Below are 16,468 nucleotides of genomic sequence, written 5' to 3'. Positions count from 1 at the left end.
TCACCAAAAACGATAAATTAAAAACATTGCATTTTTAAAGCAAAATTATGAAAATTAGGACAAAACAGAAATCGCAATTATCATGATTATATCTCAATTTATTCTTCATTTCATAAAACTTCCTGATTATCTGCTAAAATAATTGCTTGTCAGTTATTCTATGCTACTTTTAATGTTCTGCTGTCCGCAAATTTTAATACAGAGCATGATCTTTTTTTTTATACGGAACAGGACAAAATTGTGCTTAAATAATCATGGTTTCGATCGCGGCAACACGACCATGCACTGTGCAACTTATTCACAGTAACCTGTCTGTCTGTCCGCGCGCCCTATCGCTCCTCAAACGCCGACGCGACGCCGCGGCCTTGCCGGATGCTCTGCTGCACCATGGAAACAAGACTGCAGTAAGTAAAATGGCTACTCCATGTGGATAAACATATGCCGAATGTGCACAGATAATTTTGTCATATTGTATATTTTACCTTCTAAATCACCCAAAAAATGCCAATCTGCTGCAGTTGGACGCCCCTTCTCATTTTCTAACTTGACCAAACGTCACAAGTCACCAGATTATATATTTATGGAATAATCTTCAAAAATGGACCTAAAATCCGCTGTATTTTTCCAAATCGCGATTTTCGGCAAGTTCACTTTTGACCACTTTTAACCATTTTTGGTCCGCCATGGCGTCTAAATGAAGCATCTCTGAGGTACGTTTTTAAGTCAAACGCTTAGATATGGCCAAAATCTAGATAGTGTTTTTTCATTTTTTAAATTAGGGCCTAGAACTTTTTTATCACCCATGATTCAAAAATTTTAACACGGGTCACACGTTTTTACTGATTTTTTGCCTATATTTTAAAAAATAAGTAAAATTTCGTAAAAATAAAAAAACTTTCTAGATTTATTTGTCTAAATTAATAAATAAAATTCATGTTTTACAGTTTTTGATTTTCAAATAATTTTTTATGGCGGACCAAAATTTTTGGTCAAAAACCCGCTTTTTGGGATTTTCTCGAAAATTGTACTTTTGACCCAAAACTGACATTTTAAATGGATTTATGAGCTCATTTCCTTTCAAAAAATGTATACTTTTATATACTTTACATAAATAGTTTTCGAGTTATGAGGTGAATAATAATGGTTAATTAGTGATCCTGTGTGCCTCCTTAAGTAACCCCATTTAAAATTCACACTCCCTGTGTGGAAGATTGAGGTATTAAATGTCCCCATAAGGGTTGTATGGATTTCAACTGGAATAGCCCTATGACCCCCTGAATTGGTAACTCCAATTAATTGTACGATGGATAATGGTTTATTTAGCCAATTGATGCTGTACAAAATCAAGATATCACCATAAAGAATTTTAGGTCAAAGTTTATATACCTTTGCAGCAATCCAGAGAAAATTTTGGCAATTGGCTAAAAATACCAGGATGTACACTATTTTGGTCCCATGAATTCTGAGATTCCTAAGGCTTTATACAAAGAACTGTTGTAGGGGTTACCAGCCAGGGGTTGCCACCCAAAATGGAGTCCCATGCTCAATGAGTACGGTTGTGAGATTACCCAAATGCACTACCCAGGAACAATAGAGGGGACACACTCCTCATGTATTATTGGGTTGTTGCATTCAATTGAACATCTTAGTTAAACGGGGACGGTCCCCAGTTGCAGTAACATCTGCGGTTGAAATGTAGTTTCATAAAAACGTTTGACAGCGATTACATACACACCCCCACCCACCCCATGCAATCACCTCCAAACATGGAGGTTGTTTAGTGTTTAGGACTATGCAAATGTGGACGTCCGAATCCGTACTCAATCGACATACCGAGAATGTTTTCTGCCATTTTGATTTTGCAAACACATTATATATGCATTTGCGGTCGTTTGCAGACCTCCAGAAACCGGGGAGGGTACCCCATAGGCGAGTGGTCCAGGATTTGAATGTGAAATGTGTGTGTGTGTGTCCTCGATTGAAGGAGATTGCACACGTAACCTCACTGAAAGTTTAGAAAGATCAATAGCTGATGCCAAGTTTCTGACGCCAGAACAAACAAACACAAGACACACAAATTCAATGATACTGTTATCCTTGTTTATATAATTGAACATAATTTTGTACATATTACACATGAAGTTCTTAGCAGTACAGCATATTTGGAGGTATATACAGTGTATAGATTCAGATTTGTACATGCAGCCATTATAAAACGTAAATAATAATAACTATCATGAAATAATATTACAAGGGATAACTCTACGTAAGATGCATAGTGCCATGTATTATGGCATCCCAGAAGGTGACTCAACAAGTGCTTTGTCTGCATAAAACTGGTAGTGTTGTATACAAAAGTGTTGTCTAGCCACTGCCACATAGGTTAACTGTGAGACTACATGACTGAAGTCCTCCCCTTCCGAAGACATTTGATCATAAATTTACAAATATTTCAAAACTAAACAAGAATAGGCGTCATTTAAAACGTCACACGTTGTGTTCAGCTGCAATGGCTCATTATGTAAGAAAATATGCAGTTTGCAAAAATTGCATTTCGGCCCATTCAAAACTCAAACAATGCAGTAATTTAAACCAACATGCAACTGTATCTTTTTCTTCTGAAATGAGCCATTATGACTGAACACAATGTGTGGCATTGTACATTGGACCAGGGGTGTAAAATAAAATAGGCTCCATAATTTTTCAATTTATTTCTAGAATTTCTGTCTTACAGGGAACTTAGAACTTGTAGGCCCTTTGTTTGGATACATATCTGATTGATATCCTATGATATCAGTATTTATGGCAGTATTTTGTATGTTGTTTATCTCACACATGGAATCAAAATTCACACTATTTAGGATAGCAGATTCACACATTTCTGCTTTTCCTGTCAGTGCTGATGAGCCCGCTTGGGTAGCGCTTTTTGTTTTCGGATGTTCTCCACCCTAACGATAGCAGAAATTTTGGAGAAGAGAATCTATTCATCCTTTCTAACAGCATTCTTTTATCTACTTACATCTACTCGTACACTATCAGATTCCTATTGCTGCCAACCCAGAGGTACACTGCTGCCCAGCTACTTTGTGGCTACTCAAAGCAGCACCAGTACCGGTGTATGTACTTTATGTGTGATTCCGGTGTTTGTAATCTAGAATACCCACACATACTCTAAGTACCAATGAAGTAACTGCACAGCAGTGTACCTCTGGGGAAGCAGCAAATAAGAATCTGGTAGTGTAAGTACACCATTGGTGTGATTCACTAATATTTATGACACATCATAAGTCTCAAAATTGATTGGAGTTAAGACAGGTGTAAGTTAAGATAAACAGGTGTAAGGTACACAAATCAATCAATAGGTGATGCTGGTCAGGGAAGGGTTAGATCAAATAAAATATGGGAAATAAGCAACCATCATCTACACTTTCATCACATAACTACAGAAAAATTATTAATTTGTGTACATCGTGGAACATACTCTTTGCATGGCTGTGCACAGAGATCGCCAATATGGATGCATAGAGTAGCATTGTATGCTTGTGTATTAGCACGATTAGTCGCTGAGTAACAAGCGTAGTTGAATGTTCCACGATGTACACAAATTAAATAATTTTTCTATAATACAAATTAAGCAACCATCTAGCCTAAATACAAACTATATAGATACTCATGAGGACATTCGTAATTCCCCAATAACACACAGTTGAAGCAAAGCAAAACATCTAAAATTCAAACAAATAAACATGGAACTGAACACATTGATGTCAGTATCATAACCCCATGTATCTAACTACCAATTCAACTGTAAGTTATAATTTCATTATTAACATGATATTGACATGGATACAGCTTATCAGCAATACTTTGCTCGGAAATACTGTAAACTTAATGACAACGTTCTATCCAAATACTGGACAATGGCTATTCCAGTTGAAATCCTTACACCCCCATGGAAGACATCACCTTAACCCTAACCCAACTAGGTCTCACTAAAGCTCACTATTAAAACCACTCTGCATACATGCATTCCACGTGACTTGATGATGCAATCAGCCTAAGTCATAAATAGTAATACCGAGGGAATTGCTGCCCAGGGCAGCCACCTCGGCAGCTACATGTCTGTGATCGTGTGCGGCATGCGAGGGGTCCCGGGTTCGAATCCCGGGGGTACCAAGTGACTTTTTTCTTTACCTTCTCTCCTTTTTCATTTCTTCTTTCCCTTCCGATAGCAAAAAAATCATGTGTAGGGTTGGGGTTAATCTCCCACAGAGGGGGTGTAGATTTTCAATGGAATCACCCATTCAGGTAATCCCATTTAAAATTCACACTCCCTCCGTGGAAGATTAAGGTCATGTCTTCCACAGGGGTGCATGGATTTCAATAAGAATATGACACTTGATTTGATCTCTTGGACCTATAAATGTCACTTATATACTGCAAACTATTTGTGTGGGCTTGGTTTTCTAATATTTTACAAATATGCAACTTTTCTTTTTAAACTAAAAGCACAATTTACATACTGGAACCCTTGGGGAAAACAGTATTGTAATACATATAGCAACTGATACAAATAATAGTTTAGCAATTTATTTGTATTATCAATTTAATTAAAAGGCTAGAAATAATATTAAAATACTGCACAGGTAATTATAAATATGGTCCCATGCAGGACTGAAAATAGCAGACAAAATTTGAAGAAGAAAAAAATGTTTGTAGGTGAAATATTATTCTTTGGGCATGATTCCTATACGGCTGTCATTGAGGTATAACTGTGGATATGTGACGCCACACAATTTGTCCAGGTCTACAAACATATCTTTCATTTTTGATAACATATCTGGTGAACCCTGATGACTCTTTTGGCAGCATTGTTAATTTCATGTTAACTTAAAAAAAAGATGAAAATTATACACACAAACTTTGAACTCAAAAATGGCCAGAACCCCACTGAACATTTGCAATTTAGGAACCCCAATTAAAGATCCTTGACCCGATCGACAGCCTCGTCCCCACTTTTTCTACATAAAATCTGAGATTTCGGTATAAGAAGACAAAGTTATTTTCTTCTCATTACTCCAGTAAAACTTATTGCCCAAGATGTTTCATTTAGATGGTGTGAACAAAAACATGGTGAATTGTGGTAACCACACCAAAAGTGTATGTACTATCCTATGGGGCATTTTATGTCAAAACCATTGGAGCAATATACCCAAATTTAACAGCATATCGTTTTAATTGTAGACTTCAATGGTAAATAGATAACAGAATATTGAAACCATTGGATCACACCCCCTGAAGTAGCGTACAAAAGTGTCTGCTTCTTTCCAGTCCTGCATGTACCATTACAACTATATTTTGCTGCTGAATTTTCAACAGATAATTGAAATACATCAAAAACATAAGTAATAAAAGTAATTTTTAACCATAATCTATCTCATCAATTTACACCTACAGAAAGGATTATACAGCTTGATTCCATAAGCTGCTTAATTCCTCAATGGAGTCTTTGCACTAATCTTAACTCATGAATATCATACATCAGGTTGCAAAGGGTGGTTTCATAAAATAACATTATTTTGTTTGTCATCTGTGACAAAAAATGTGTGTAGGTATGCAAGGCATACATAGGAATGGGAGCAAGCAATATTTAAAAAAAGAAAAAAGATGAAAATAGTAAATGCCAAAACAATCTTTTTGACATAAAAATGAAAATGTCAAACACTAACATTAGTAAATAGTATGTATTCAAGAATTACTTGTGTTCACTCAAGGAATCCTTTTTCCCAAATTAAAAAGAAAACCATTTTCACGTTCATAATCATATACTAGTATGCTGTGTGATCAAGAAAAATCAGTCTGAAGTCGGGCATATTCAATTTTCTACTTTCCAGGGTGAGTCAAAAAAAGTGCAATAGAGCAAAGAATCGATATTTATGAAAGAACCAAGTTGAACTTTCACATTATTGAAAGTTTCTATAAATGCCACACTCAATAGTCACCTTCTGTGAAAAAGCGAAGTTACTCGCTTTTACCGCTTTAATTTTTATGAGTCCTTTTGCTGCGATACCCAATTTCATTACTTGTCCACGAAGTACCATGTATTTTGAATGGGAGCATACAATGAACGATAAATGCACCAGCTCTGAAACTGACTTTAACTTAAATAAGGTTGATTTTTGCGTTCTTTTTTTTCTGTTCAAACAAACTTTGTAACATTACTTTAAGTCTTTCATACCTCACTCTCAAACAGTTTTTTTAATCCCAATTCACTCCACTTCAATTTGCGCGCATTTCATTTCGACATTTGAAAAACCCGCCTACAAATTTATATGGTTTTGATAAAGAACACTTTGGGTGTTCCATTTTATTTCAATGCCAATGAGGTTAAGAAAATGGCAGTGGTTCCAAATCTACCTTGCACAGAGTGTGCTGACATTCAAATTTTAGATGTCTCTTGGACAAACATTAAAATTGGGTATCGTTATAAAATGTGTCATAAAAACAAAACGGTAAATGACAATTCCTTGATTTTTTCACACAAGATCACTAATGGATATGTTAATTATAAAATGTTTTAAAACATGAAAGGTTCAACTCGGTTCTTAAATAAAAATGGATTCTTTTCTCTATTGCACTTTTTTTGACTCACCCTGTATAAAGCATTTGCAAGGCTACATTTTGCAGGAAAAAACCCACTGAAATTGGACAGATTGTTCCAAAGATACGAGCAGTTGACGGGTTTCCAAAATAATACGAAAGAGACAAAAGTATTTCCTTTGTTTGACTATATCTCAAAATCAATATTTCCGACTGATTTTGCTTGATCACATCACATATAAAGAAACATCTTACAATGTTAAATCATACATAAAAAACATGTTCTTACATACTTCTAATTATAACATAAACCTCTAATTATAGTAATATAACATAAACCAGATGTAAAGTAAACAATGTAACAACTAATTCAGAGTTAGGATGTACTTAAAACTATGATGCTATCTTTGTTATGAAATTTACAATAACTGAAATCCTACTAAAAGAAAAAGTAAAGTGAACTAGTAAAAAGTATGCCTTTTAAATATAATTTAAGAAAAAATACAAAAAGGTCAGTATGAGAAAACATCCTGATTAGATGTGAAATGTTACTGCTAAGTTTAGGATTTTGTATGAAAACTTTTACTAATGAATCCAAGAAATCCTGATAAACCTTTTCAAAGATTTATACAAACAGGTGACTCGAGTAGAATGAAACATCAAAACAATATTATACAGGATGATACCACTTATCATATCCTGATATTTTCCATTTGTTTTATCCTGTCTGAAGGAATTGCAAGACCACAGGACTTTCATAGTGACCATGGCGTTATAAAACAAATAATATTTAGTTAAGTTTTGTTAAAACATTCAATCAAAATGCAGTGTGGAAGACCAATACTGCAATGATCAATATACTATGGACCACAATGACCTCATCCAAATGCCATAGTTCAATAACCTCAATTAAACAATCATAGTGCAAAATTCACCTCAAGTTGCAGAGTATGAGTTTTTGTACCCAAGGTCATTCAATGAATAAACTAATGCATTGGGTCAAAGAACTGAGCAATGGCAGATGAGCATGTTATGGATCCTAGTGATACATTGATTATCTTATCAATATATATCAAACATAATTTATACTTATTATAATAAATAAATTTTATATGCAGAAAACAAATCTGACCAGAATTTAGCCAGAATTAAGGAATCGGTTTGAACACATGTTCCAACAAATTACTGGTGTGTGTATTACTGTATTTCTTACAGTCAGTTTTGAACAAAAGTAGGGGTTATGACCTCCAGCTGGCCCAATGGGCTATTCCATTTAAAATTGACAATACCCCTGTGGAAGATTTTGGAAATATCCTCCACAAGGGGAGTATGAATTTCAAATTGAGATTCAGGAAGATGAATCTTTCTCAGAGGGTGTATGAAATTTAAATTGGGCTGTCTAATGTGGTCATTCCATTCGAGATATATACTCCCCCTGTGCAAGATATATCCAAAATCTTCCACAGGGGTAGTGTGGATTTTAAATGGAATAGCCTGATCTGTCCCAGTTCTGTTTGCAGAGAAGAGAATGAATTATCATAAAAAGACCGACAGAGTTTACAAACAGGTTGTATTTTACAACCAACTACATCTGAGAAGTGATCAAATCTCACAACAACATTGCATCATATACAAAGAGATCGAGAGAGACAAGAAAAATAGACCTATGGGAAAACAAACTCCCAAGTACAAAATGCTATTCAGTATTTGGAAGATTACAAAACTTTATATGACTATGTATGACTGTACAGAAAATAAAGCTACTTGTCCATATTTGAACAAGGATGTATGTGTACTCAGAGCCAATGCACACAGCTTTGTGATGCATCGTAAGTAGGGTGAATTGCCTTGATTTTGATAGCACAATTACACATGTAGGCAACTTCTTTCACAACTCAAGAAAGGCCACAATAATTTTGCAACTTTTGGGCAAATTGATTTGAAAAACGTTATTTTTTGGCCTTTTCAGTGACTTTTGCTACAAATACAACAAATCATTAAGTTTTGAGAACATCGAAGTACAATTCTAAGCAGATTTTTGTCAATTTGTACACTTTCACAAGTGTCACCTTTTCAAATACTTGCATGGTCAGCATTTTAAAACATCTGATCTGAAAAATACACATACTGTCTACAATTCAATACACAGTTCAAAACTACACAAAGGATGATTTAAGCACTTCCCAACACCCACTGGGTACACTAAATAGCTAGCTCAATGTTATGAGCAAACTGGCCAAGGTCACCTAGCTGTATAATACCATATACATGATTTGTGTCGGCAAAGTTTGAGTTTCCACTCTTTAAACGGTCATTTTTCTCTGTAAAACACCACTCCATTAGGAAATATAATTGATTTATAGAAGGTGTGAAGCAGTTCCCTACCCTCACCCCCACCCCAAACTGTTTTACGTATGCTTCAATGGAAGATCTGTATTTTGACCCCATTCCGTCACTGAAAGGTTTGTGAAGTGCTGTTTCTAGTTTACTTTGACTTCTATGTCAACTTCATTCATTAGTCATTCATTGTAGGGGGTTTCACAGCAGCACAGTTTTGAATATTTAATTTTCTACGCAGCAAAATAAAACTAAATTTCGTACGTTACTACGTTCTACTTTTGCAACATTTGGCTTATGGGAAGTGCTTAAATCATCCTCTGCGTACTACTTAACATTATGTCAATATATCAATAAGGGTTTAGTGCCAGAAGGCCATAACTGCAATAGCTGCCCTGTAGACATTTGATGATTTCTGCACTATATTGTATGCAATCAAAAAATATGACATCTGGCAGGTATTGCAGATAGGGACTTCTTGCCTAAACCCTCCAACTTTCAATAATTCCAATATAATATGTTCAGTGGCCTATTCCTGATTAGGATGAGAACACTGTTCACAACTATTGCACATATCACAGCAAACGCACCATTCATGTATATTATACCATACTATGTGCAGCCCTTATTCTTAAAATATGGAATGAAGACCCAGCAATTTGAACAATAGTTCAGGATGGATAAAACCACCTAACTCTATAGCATCTTCCATATTTAGTCCCACAACATTCCAAAAATGAAGTGGAAAAACAAGTTACCAATTATGCTTCATTCATTGGCTAAATTAGCTACAACAAGCTCATCAATGTCTCAGCACAATACAAAAACTCAACCATCTTTGTGACATGCAAATACCAATGTGACAAAATTGCGTGCACCTAAAATGGGTCTTCCTTTGTGTAAGCATACACAAAATTAGCCTATTGGGCTATTCCAGTTGAAATCCATACACCCCCTGTGGAAGACACGCTGTTGGCAGGGCACCCTTTTTAAAGGGTGCCACTTGGAAATTTGGAAAATACTTAAGAAGGGTGGGGGTTTAAACTTTGTTGGTAAAAAGGGTGGATTGATATAAAGGGTGGGAGTAAAATAAAAAGGGTGGGAGTGCCAGCTTACAATATATTTTCATTGAATGATAAAATCATCTTAGTTTCCAAGAATATGTGCCAAACCACAAGAATAAGTGTCAAACCACTGCCAGCAAACCATTACCATCGCAAGATAAAATTTCATTTGATGCATGTTTACATAGGCTATCCTGTGATGATAGGTGCAGAATTTGGCGTACTTGATTTACTTCGAACCAAATTGCCTATGATTTCATCAATGTATACAAATAGGGGAAAAAGCAAAAGGTGGTGGGGGTCAGGAATTTTCAGTGTAAAGGGTGCCTCAGTGCAGTATAAAGCGTGGGGTCAGGAATTTTCTATATAAAGGGTGCCTCAATAAAAAGGGTGGGGGTAAAATAAAAAGGGTGGGAGTCAAACCCCACTGCCAAGTATGGACATGACCTGAATTTCCTACACAGGGGGTATAGATTTCAATCTATTCGCCTAACCCCATTTGAAATTCCAACTCCCTGTGTGGAAGGTCATGTCTTCCATACAGGGTGTATGGTTTACAACTGGAATAGCCCATTGCCAAGACTTCATTCTCTAAGCCATATAATCCGTCTTAGTACTATAGGCTGCTTATAATGAAGGTAATACAGGTCCCTAAATTGTATTTATGTTACTTTCACCTTGAAAAGTAATTCATACAATAGAGTAACATACAGAGACTCGACCTATATGTAAGACAATTGTGCACACGTGAGTCTGTACAGAGTTTAATCTTTCCTAATTTTCACTATTTTATAAGCAACAGATACTTCTTGTACACAAAAGTAATACTGTAAAAAAAGAACAGAAAATGTACATCATTGATATTGATATCAAGCTAGCAATATTGGGCTATTCCAGTTGAAATCCATACACCCCATGAAAGATATGACCTTAATCGCCCATACAGGAGGTGTATATTTCAAATGGAGTCACCCATTCAGGTAAACCCATTTGATTCACACTCCTTGTGTGGAAGATTAAGGCCACATCTTCCATAGGGGGTATATGGATTTTAACTGGAAGAGCTTTTACTATTTCAGCACTTCTTATTGCTTATACGATGGCAAACAAAAATGTAATTTTAGCAAATTATAGCACACTATATATGCTTACTGACTGATCAAAATTTGCTGATATTATTGGTTGCGTCTTTCTTAAAACAAATTCCTTACTTAATTCCACTCAAGAGTATTATACAGACATCATCTTTCTATACTCACTACTCTTAGGCCCTACTTTTCTCAAATAACAACAAATACATGCTGTGACTGTGAACGCATATATCGAGTCAAGATGTATAAAATTGGAATATTATCAACTAATGTCGAGAACAATGGATTCAGTTTCCAAGAAGGCATAATAACGTTTCTACCCACTTGACTCAATACTACCTGAAATGCATGAGCATATGAAGGGAAACAAGGACATCTGGCCCATTAAGGGCAGAGTAATGGGAGAGAACGTGGACCTTTTCGAGCTTCATTATTTCTGAATTGTATGTCCAAAGTATATAAAACTATACATTTTTGGAAAGGAAATGAGTCAAGGAATCCCATGGTGACGTCAGATTTGTTCAAAAATTTTAAGTTTTTGAAAAAATCACAAAAATTCACTTTTAACCCAATTTTTTGTGACAACTTAGAAAAAAATCCGCTCGAGTAAAAAAAAATTCAGTTAGCTTTTCATGAAGAAGAGACATGAACTTAGGGAAGGTTTTTTTTATTTTTTGAAATTCGCTCTTTTTTCAAATATTGAAAAAAACATGTGAAAAAAGCCATTTTGTCACTCTATTAAGCTAAAATTGCACATAATGGTGTATATTTTTGTTTAAAACAAATACTTTGAAAAATGAAAAAACCTTCCCTAGACTTTGATGTACTCTAAAGGATAGTGCAAAAGTTTACCCTTTGCTTGCATATTTTTCGAGTTATCTTGTCACAAAAATCGCGCAATATTGTCAAAAGTGAACTCTGAGAAATCGACGTTTTAGTAAAAAAATGTCACAATTATGCACAAAACGTCCTTAAATTTTAAAACGGTAAGACTTTCACACTTGTAAAAGCTGTATCTGGTGCATGGTCTAAATATACATCTTTTTGCACCAATGAATATATAATCTCTGCTTTCAGTGCGCCAAAATTCAAAATAATTAAAAAATCTAAGTGGCATTTTGACTGCAAATTTTTGTTTTGTTTACACCACATTTGCTGGCGTTAACAACATACCGAATGCGCCTTGACTCATGTTGGACATACGCCAAGCAGCGCTTCTTGCACACACGCTGACGCGAATCGCTAGCAGTAATCACAATATTTCGCATTCGCAAGATTTCTGACTCATTATTTCCGCCAATTTACTAAGCTGTCTTGAGCCATGTGACTTTTTAGAGTTGAAAAGAGTGAAATAAATCAAGCAAAAATACGAATAAATATTAGCAAGTTGTATTTTATCAGTTTCAAGTGAAAGAATACATCTTAGTGTTGATAAATATCAAAAAATCTCAAATTCGGTCGTGGACGAATGTGTCTTCCATTACTCTGGCCTTAATACAAATACTGTTGACAGGTCATTTTTGCAGGTTTTGTTTAACAGCTACATATTAAAATCTATGAGTTAACAAATATTTGTGCAAGATTTTAAATCCAGTTGCCTGTTTAAGGGAACTGGAATGAGAGTTTTGAGCGTTTCGACAGTATTTTTTGTGGGACATGAGACACGGCCCTGCAAGGTGATAACAATTCAAAGTGTTCATAGTTCTGGTCGCTAGGGTTCAAATCCCCGCACAGGCATGGAATCCTACGTAATATGTATCATGTTCGCTTCCATCTAGCGATCAATAACCTGAATAACCATTGTGTAATTCAATTCAATGCACACGCTCATACACATGTAGTTCTTTGATGTCAATCGCATACAATATAACCCGTGATCAATAATGAACGTTGGTCAAAAGACGAGCTTACTGAAGTGAAAAATTATGTACATGCAGATTCATCATTTATGCATATTGCTTTGAAAATCATAAAAAGCAACTGCTTGATCAACCCAAATGATTTTATTAGCGTTATTTCTAAACCAAATTTCAAAACCACAAAGTGTTTTACCTGACTTTTGACCCAGAAATGTATGAATTTGATGAGAAATTGTGATGAAAATAACATTTTACAAGTCAGATTCAGAAAGAGAAAATCTCATTACACACGTTAATTACATCACAATCCAAACATAGATGGTTAAGTTCATGGAGAATGTTACAAACTGTTGTATCTTTTGCCATATTGTTTTTCTATAGGGAATAATGTTTTATCGTTAAAATCGGACATGAAAACCTATCAAAAACACAACAAAAACAAGCATCGCTATTTGTATGCATGAAACAAATTATAAGAATTGTACAGAAGTGACCTAACACTTATGAAGGCTGTATCTTGAGAAAGCGCATGGTCTGATGCTAGAATCTTGGCAAGGACACTCTGGTGAAATAAAGAAAATATATGTGATTGATTTTGTGTGACTTTTGAGCGTTAAATGTTTCAAAATTTAAAAATGAACAAAAGGCGAGTAACTATGATGTCGTCAACATGACAATAATATTCATGATAAATAATTATTGCTCCCTAAAAAAGAAATGGTTAACAAATGGTTTAAATACATCGCACGACCTTATAGTAACTGTATCTAGAAATTTGTGCAAGTTACTTGTCAATTTTCGCCAGAAACGAGCTTTTTCTACGGTTACTGCCCAGCTCATTAGCGATATGGGATATTCTTTACCTCGAGTTTACTGCCCTCTGTTGACGACAGGGCTTCGAACTCTTATCAAGGCGATCTAAGAAGTGCAGGGCCGTGGAGAGCACATCAGACATATCGAATTGCATTCAGAATACGTAGAATGTCTTTCTGATATCAAATAATTTTCATTTTATGAAATTTACGATATAATACAAATTTTATGACAAATTAATAAAATTTGATATTTTTCACATTTTGAGATATAACAGTCCTCAAGTAAATTTTATAAATTTAATGATATATTCTTAAAGTGTATGTAGCAGGAGGAAAAGCCGACGATCAATTGAAAATTTTGACCTTTCATATTGAAGTTATGGATTTTTGTCCCAAAAAGACCTATTTTTTGTTTGTGTTTTGGGGGAAAAATCCATATCTTCAATACGAAAGGTCAAAATTTTCAATTGATCGTCGGCTTTTCATCCCACCTACATACACTTCAAATATAAATCATCAGATTTATTAAGTTTACTTTGAGTACTGTTAAATATCAAAAATATCAATTTTTAATGATTTGCCGTAAAATGTGTATTACATTGCGAATTTCAAAAATCAAAATTATTTGATATCAGAAGGACATTCTTCAGATTCAGAATGCAATTCGATATGTCTGATGTGCTCTCATGTCCCACAAAAAATACTGTCGAAACGCTCATTCCAGATCCCTAAAACCAAAAAGGTGAAATTAACCCCCACAAAAATTTCCTTTTATACAGTATTTGATAATATAATAGCTTCAATGGTGGTCCTCTTAAGCTGCAATTCCAAGCATTCAGAGTTTATGGTTTCCATCTAGCTTCTTGTAACCTTTGTAAGTCAAAATACAAAATATTTCTTTACAACAAGCTTAGTAATTGCAACCAACACATTACACATGTCATTGCAATGAAGACTACTAACAATATAAAAATGAGATTCAGAACAGAGAGAGTGTAAATGTTTTGGAGGATATGTTACAAAAAATATTTCTAGGAATCAAAAACCTACCACTTTGATGTAGCAGCACACATATTCCTTTTTACAAATGACTTTCGACATCTTGTTACAAAACTTTACAGTGTAAATACATAGTTAGATTTTAAGTATAGAAGTGCAATACCTGATGATCCCTTTGCTTCATAATATAATGTGACGACGTGATCTATAAATTGAGCTATCCCAGTTGAAATCCATAGACAGTCAATGGAAGACATGACCTTAATCTTCCACACAGGGAGTGTCAGTTTCAAATGGTGTTACCTGAATGAGTGACTCCATTTGAAATCTCCACACCCTGTATGGGAGATTAAGGTGATGTCTTCCGTAGGGGGGTATGGATTTCAACTGGAATAGTCTATTACCGTAAAGGTTCGCCTAATGGGGTTATGGGCTCCCTTGACATAACTGGAATTTTAGACACAAGATAAAAGTCCCCTTCAATAGAAATCTTACCAGCAAATAAGGGCACATACCCTTAATTCTTGTTGGGATTTTTAGAGGAGGGAGCTCTCTATTTGTACATGAAGTTTACCCCAAGGCAAAGGCAAAGGAGCCCAGGTGCGCCATTAGGCGAACATTTATGATATGTAATTTGATGAGTGAAACTGGTTATCATTTCCCACTTACTTCTCATTTGCTAATTTACAATGAATTTGATTCGTAATTCCTGAGATCTGGCCATTTTATGTTACTAACAATGATCAACAACAGAACATGGAACATAAAATTTTTATTAATTTTTTTTTGTCAATAATTTTCTCACCATATTAGCAACTTTAACCTTAAACTTGAGCTGACTCAATGGGCTATTCCATTTAAAATTTATATACCCCCATATGTAAGACCGATAATCTTCCATGTTGGAGGTGTGAATTTCCTGTGTGGGAGATTAAGGGCATGTCTTCTTCCACCCGGGATATTCCATAGGGGTGTATGGATTTCAATTAGAATAGCCTAACATACCTTCCAAGCACATGGGATATAAACATTATCAGCAAGCACCTTCAGTATATTGTCACAATATAGACTATAAAATTAGGTCATTCTTGGCCAAACTTGGCATGCTCGCAACTCGGGGTAGACATAAATGCGTATAACACAGTCCAGAAGATTGCATGCATGTGCCTTATACTACGTACACACTTAGTATGCTACATGGATGCAACAGGTACGTACGAGCTTGGCCAAGTATTTTCCTATAGGTTGATGACCATATATTTTGCCCTTTTGGAATGTGCCATTCTATTTTTAATTACTTGGCTTATTACAATATTGAAAATGGGTAAAAACAATGTTCCACTCCTGACTACATTGTAAGTGATTAAATTTTCATCAATGAACTGGGTTCTTCATTGCAAAGCAACAAGAAATAATCCATATCATAAGGTTAAATCCAATCATTCATTGTTAGGACTACATGTACAAATTAAATCACTATTTTGAAACATTCCTGTGTCCAGTGCCACTTCAGTAGATTCTGATCAGTAACAACAATGTAATCTATAATTTATATGTTGCATAATTTTGATATAATGATATGATACAGACCGTTATCTCAAGAACAGTTAATATGGTAACAAAATATCAAAAAAAATTCTTCTTCAAATTTCATTGCAAATTCTGCCAATTGTTGAGTATTCCTCCACCAATTAACATAATGT

This window comes from Amphiura filiformis, chromosome 11, assembly GCF_039555335.1.
Source record: "Amphiura filiformis chromosome 11, Afil_fr2py, whole genome shotgun sequence".
Lineage (NCBI taxonomy): Eukaryota > Metazoa > Echinodermata > Ophiuroidea > Amphilepidida > Amphiuridae > Amphiura > Amphiura filiformis.
This window is presented reverse-complemented; position numbering follows the sequence as displayed.